Source organism: Harpia harpyja, chromosome 9, assembly GCF_026419915.1.
Source record: "Harpia harpyja isolate bHarHar1 chromosome 9, bHarHar1 primary haplotype, whole genome shotgun sequence".
Classification (NCBI taxonomy): domain Eukaryota; kingdom Metazoa; phylum Chordata; class Aves; order Accipitriformes; family Accipitridae; genus Harpia; species Harpia harpyja.
In genome coordinates this window covers 28312264-28318263 of record NC_068948.1, presented here as the reverse complement: position 1 = coordinate 28318263, position 6000 = coordinate 28312264, and positions in this window count along the sequence as shown.

The following is a 6000-nucleotide window of genomic DNA, read 5'->3' as shown; positions in this document are numbered from 1 at the left end:
TCCCCACTGCTGTTGTGCCTGTAGATAGGGCGCCAAGGGTAGGTGAAGAGCAGCAAGAGCTTTCAGGGCTGGGCCCTTCCTTGTGGGAGAAGTAGCCGGATGTTTGCCTTTTTGGCAAGAGGCTCTGCCGCGGCCGAGCGCCATAAGATGTTGCGTCTCTGGGAAAGCACAGATCCCCAGTGCTGTTGTGCCTGTAGATAGGGCGCCAAGCATAAGTGAAGAGCAGCAAGAGCTTTCAGGGCTGGGCCCTTCCTTATGCGACGAGGAGATGGACGTTTGCCATTTCGGCAAGAGGCTCTGCCGCGGCCGAGCGCCATGAGATGTTCCCTCTGCGGGAAAGCACAGATCCCCAGTGCTGTTGTGCCTATAGATAGAGCGCCAGGGCACCGTGAAGATCAGCAAGAGCTTTCAGGGCTGGGCCCTTCCTTGTGGGAGAAGGAGCCGGACGTTTGCCTTTTCGGCAAGAGGCTCTGCCGCGGCCGAGCGCCATGAGATGTTGCGTCTCTGGGAAAGCACAGATCCCCACTGCTGTTGTGCCTGTACATAGGGCGCCAGGGCACCGTGAAGAGCAGCAAGAGCTTTCAGGGCTGGGCTCTTCCTTGTGGGAGAAGGAGCCGGACGTTTGCCTTTTCGGCAATAGGCTGTGCAGCGGCCGAGCGCCATGAGATGTTGCGTCTCTGGGAAAGCAGAGATCCCCAGTGCTGTTGTGCCTGTAGATAGGGCGCCAAGCATAAGTGAAGAGCAGCAAGAGCTTTCAGGGCTGGGCCCTTCCTTATGCGACGAGGAGATGGACGTTTGCCATTTTGGCAAGAGGCTCTGCCGCGGCCGAGCGCCATGAGATGTTGCGTCTCTGGGAAAGCAGAGATCCCCAGTGCTGTTCTGCCTGTAGATAGGGCACCAAGCATAAGTGAAGAGCAGCAACAGCTTACAGGGCTGGGCTCTTCCTTGTGCGACGAGGAGATGGACGTTTGCCATTTCGGCAAGAGGCTCTGCCGCGGCGGAGTGCCTTGAGATGTTGCGTCTCTGGGAAAGCACAGATCCCCAGTGCTGTTGTGCCTGTAGATAGGGCGCCAAGTGACCGTGAAGAGCAGCTACAGCTTTCAGGGCTGGGCCCTTCCTTGTGGGACAAGGAGCCGGACGTTTGCCTTTTCGGCAAGAGGCTCTGCCGCGGCCGAGCGCCATGATGTGTTGCGTCTCTGGGAAAGCACAGATCCCCAGTGCTGTTGTGCCTATAGATAGGGCGCCAGGGCACCGTGAAGATCAGCAAGAGCTTTCAGGGCTGGGCCCTTCCTTGTGGGAGAAGGAGCCGGACGTTTGCCTTTTCGGCAAGAGGCTCTGCCGCGGCCGAGCGCCATGAGATGTTGCGTCGCTGGGAAAGCACAGATCCCCAGTGCTGTTGTGCCTGTAGATAGGGCGCCATGGCACCGTGAAAAGCAGTAAGAGCTTTCAGGGCTGGGCCCTTCCTTGTGGGAGAAGGAGCCGGACGTTTGCCTTTTCGGCAAGAGGCTGTGCCGCGGCCGAGCGCCATGAGATGTTGCGTCTCTGGGAAAGCACAGATCCCCAGTGCTGTTGTGCCTGTAGATAGGGCGCCAGGGCACCGTGAAGAGGAGCAAGAGCTTTCAGGGCTGGGCCCTTCCTTGTGGGAGAAGGAGCCGGACGTTTGCCTTTTCGGCAAGAGGTTCTGCCGCGGCCGAGCGCCATGAGATGTTGCGTCTCTGGGAAAGCACAGATCCCCACTGCTGTTGTGCCTGTACATAGGGCGCCAGGGCACCGTGAAGAGCAGCAAGAGCTTTCAGGGCTGGGCTCTTCCTTGTGGGAGAAGGAGCCGGACGCTTGCCTTTTCGGCAAGAGGCTCTGCCGCGGCCGAGCGCCATGAGATGTTGCGTCTCTGGGAAAGCACAGATCCCCAGTGCTGTTGTGCCTGTAGATAGGGCGCCAAGTGACCGTGAAGAGCAGCAAGAGCTTTCAGGGCTGGGCCCTTCCTTGGGGGAGAAGGAGCCGGATGTCTGCCTTTTCGGCAAGAGGCTCTGCCGCGGCCGAGCGCCATGAGATGTTGCGTCTCTGGGAAAGCACAGATCCCCACTGCTGTTGTGCATGTAGATAGGGCGCCAAGGGTAGGTGAAGAGCAGCAAGAGCTTTCAGGGCTGGGCCCTTCCTTGTGGGACAAGGAGCCGGACGTTTGCCTTTTCGGCAAGAGGCTCTGCCGCGGCCGACCGCCATGATATGTTGCGTCGCTGGGAAAGCACAGATCCCCAGTGCTGTTGTGCCTGTAGATAGGGCGCCAGGGCACCGTGAAAAGCAGCAAGATCTTTCAGGGCTGGGCCCTTCCTTGTGGGAGAAGGAGCCGGACGTTTGACTTTTCGGCAAGAGGCTCTGCCGCGGCCGAGCGCCATGAGATGTTGCATCTCTGGGAAAGCACAGATCCCCAGTGCTGTTGTGCCTGTAGATAGGGCACCAAGCATATGTGAAGAGGAGCCAGAGCTTTCAGGGCTGGGCCCTTCCTTGTGGGAGAAGGAGCCGGACGTTTGCCATTACGACAAGAGGCTTTGCCGCGGCCGAGTGCCTAGAGATGTTGCGTCTCTGGGAAAGCACAGATCCCCAGTGCTGTTGTGCCTGTAGATAGGGCGCCAAGCATAAGTGAAGAGCAGCAAGAGCTTTCAGGGCTGGGCCCCTCCTTGTGGGAGAAGGAGCCGGACTTTTGGCTTTTCGGCAAGAGGCTCTGCCGCGGCCGAGCGCCATGAGATGTTGCGTCTCTGGGAAATAACAGATCCCCAGTGCTGTTGTGCCTATAGATAGGGCGCCAGGGCACCGTGAAGAGCAGCAAGAGCTTTCAGGGCTGGGCCCTTCCTTGTGGGACAAGGAGCCGGACGTTTGCCTTTTCGGCAAGAGGCTCTGCCGCGGCCGAGCGCCATGAGATGTTGCGTCTCTGGGAAAGCACAGATCCCCAGTGCTGTTGTGCCTGTAGATAGGGCGCCAAGGGTAGGTGAAGAGCAGCAAGAGCTTTCAGGGCTGGGCCCTTCCTTGTGGGACAATGAGCCGGACGTTTGCCATTTTGGCAAGAGGCTCTGCCGCGGCCGAGCGCCATAAGATGTTGCATCTCTGGGAAAGCACAGATCCCCAGTGCTGTTGTGCCTGTAGATAGGGCGCCAAGTGACCGTGAAGAGCAGCTACAGCTTTCAGGGCTGGGCCCTTCCTTGTGGGAGAAGGAGCCGGACGTTTGCCTTTTCGGCAAGAGGCTCTGCCGATCACGAGCGCCATGAGATGTTGCGTCTCTGGGAAAGCACAGATCCCCAGTGCTGTTGTGCCTATAGATAGGGCGCCAGGGCACCGTGAAGATCAGCAAGAGCTTTCAGGGCTGGGCCCTTCCTTGTGGGAGAAGGAGCCGGACGTTTGCCTTTTCGGCAAGAGGCTCTGCCGCGGCCGAGCGCCATGAGATGTTGCGTCTCTGGGAAAGCACAGATCCCCAGTGCTGTTGTGCCTGTAGATAGGGCGCCATGGCACCGTGAAAAGCAGTAAGAGCTTTCAGGGCTGGGCCCTTCCTTGTGGGAGAAGGAGCCGGACGTTTGCCTTTTCGGCAAGAGGCTCTGCCGCGGCCGAGCGCCATGAGATGTTGCGTCTCTGGGAAAGCACAGATCCCCAGTGCTGTTGTGCCTGTAGATAGGGCGCCAGGGCACCGTGAAGAGGAGCAAGAGCTTTCAGGGCTGGGCCCTTCCTTGTGGGAGAAGGAGCCGGACGTTTGCCTTTTCGGCAAGAGGTTCTGCCGCGGCCGAGCGCCATGAGATGTTGCGTCTCTGGGAAAGCACAGATCCCCACTGCTGTTGTGCCTGTACATAGGGCGCCAGGGCACCGTGAAGAGCAGCAAGAGCTTTCAGGGCTGGGCCCTTCCTTGTGGGAGAAGGAGCCGGACGTTTGCCTTTTCAGCAAGAGGCTCTGCCGCGGCCGAGCGCCATGAGATGTTGCGTCTCTGGGAAAGCACAGATCCCCAGTGCTGTTGTGCCTGTAGATAGGGCGCCAAGTGACCGTGAAGAGCAGCTACAGCTTTCAGGGCTGGGCCCTTCCTTGGGGGAGAAGGAGCCGGATGTCTGCCTTTTCGGCAAGAGGCTCTGCCGCGGCCGAGCACCATGAGATGTTGCGTCTCTGGGAAAGCACAGATCCCCACTGCTGTTGTGCATGTAGATAGGGCGCCAAGGGTAGGTGAAGAGCAGCAAGAGCTTTCAGGGCTGGGCCCTTCCTTGTGGGACAAGGAGCCGGACGTTTGCCTTTTCGGCAAGAGGCTCTGCCGCGGCCGAGCGCCATGAGATGTTGTGTCTCTGGGAAAGCACAGATCCCCAGTGCTGTTGTGCCTATAGATAGGGCACCAGGGCACCGTGAAGATCAGCAAGAGCTTTCAGGGCTGGGCCCTTCCTTGTGGGACAAGGAGCCGGACGTTTGCCTTTTCGGCAAGAGGCTCTGCCGCGGCCGACCGCCATGATATGTTGCGTCGCTGGGAAAGCACAGATCCCCAGTGCTGTTGTGCCTGTAGATAGGGCGCCAGGGCACCGTGAAAAGCAGCAAGAGCTTTCAGGGCTGGGCCCTTCCTTGTGGGAGAAGGAGCCGGACGTTTGCCTTTTCGGCAAGAGGCTCTGCCGCGGCCGAGCGCCATGAGATGTTGCATCTCTGGGAAAGCACAGATCCCCAGTGCTGTTGTGCCTGTAGATAGGGCACCAAGCATATGTGAAGAGGAGCCAGAGCTTTCAGGGCTGGGCCCTTCCTTGTGGGAGAAGGAGCCGGACGTTTGCCATTACGACAAGAGGCTTTGCCGCGGCCGAGTGCCTTGAGATGTTGCGTCTCTGGGAAAGCACAGATCCCCAGTGCTGTTGTGCCTGTAGATAGGGCACCAAGCATAAGTGAAGAGCAGCAAGAGCTTTCAGGGCTGGGCCCCTCCTTTTGGGAGAAGGAGCCGGACTTTTGGCTTTTCGGCAAGAGGCTCTGCCGCGGCCGAGCGCCATGAGATGTTGCGTCTCTGGGAAATAACAGATCCCCAGTGCTGTTGTGCCTATAGATAGGGCGCCAGGGCACCGTGAAGAGCAGCAAGAGCTTTCAGGGCTGGGCCCTTCCTTGTGGGACAAGGAGCCGGACGTTTGCCTTTTCGGCAAGAGGCTCTGCCGCGGCCGAGCGCCATAAGATGTTGCGTCTCTGGGAAAGCACAGATCCCCAGTGCTGTTGTGCCTGTAGATAGTGCACCAAGCATAAGTGAAGAGCAGCAAGAGCTTTCAGGGCTGGGCCCTTCCTTATGCGACGAGGAGATGGACATTTGCCATTTCGGCAAGAGGCTCTGCCGCGGGCCGAGCGCCATGAGATGTTGCGTCTCTGGGAAAGCAGAGATCCCCAGTGCTGTTCTGCCTGTAGATAGGGCACCAAGCATAAGTGAAGAGCAGCAAGAGCTTTCAGGGCTGGGCTCTTCCTTGTGCGACGAGGAGATGGACGTTTGCCATTTCGGCAAGAGGCTCTGCCACGGCCGAGCGCCGTGAGATGTTGCGTCTCTGGGAAAGCACAGATCCCCACTGCTGTTGTGCCTGTAGATAGGGCGCCAAGAGACCGTGAAGAGCAGCTACAGCTTTCAGGGCTCTGCCCTTCCTTGTGGGAGAAGGAGCCGGATTTTGCCATTTCGGCAAGAGGCTCTGCCGCGGCCGCGCGCCATGAGATGTTCCCTCTCCGGGAAAGCAGAGATCCCCAGTGCTGTTGTGCCTGTAGATAGGGTGCCAAGGGACCGTGAAGAGCAGCAAGAGCTTTCAGGGCTGGGCCCTTCCTTGTGGGAGAAGGAGCCGGATGTTTGCCTTTTCAGCAAGAGTCTCTGACGCGGCCGAGCGCCATGAGATGTTGCGTCTCTGGGAAAGCACAGATCCCCACTGCTGTTGTGGCTGTAGATAGGGCGCCAGGGCACCGTGAAGAGCAGCAAGAGCTTTCAGGGCTGGGTCCTTCCTTGTGGGAGAAGGAGCCGGACGTTTGCCTTTTCGGCAA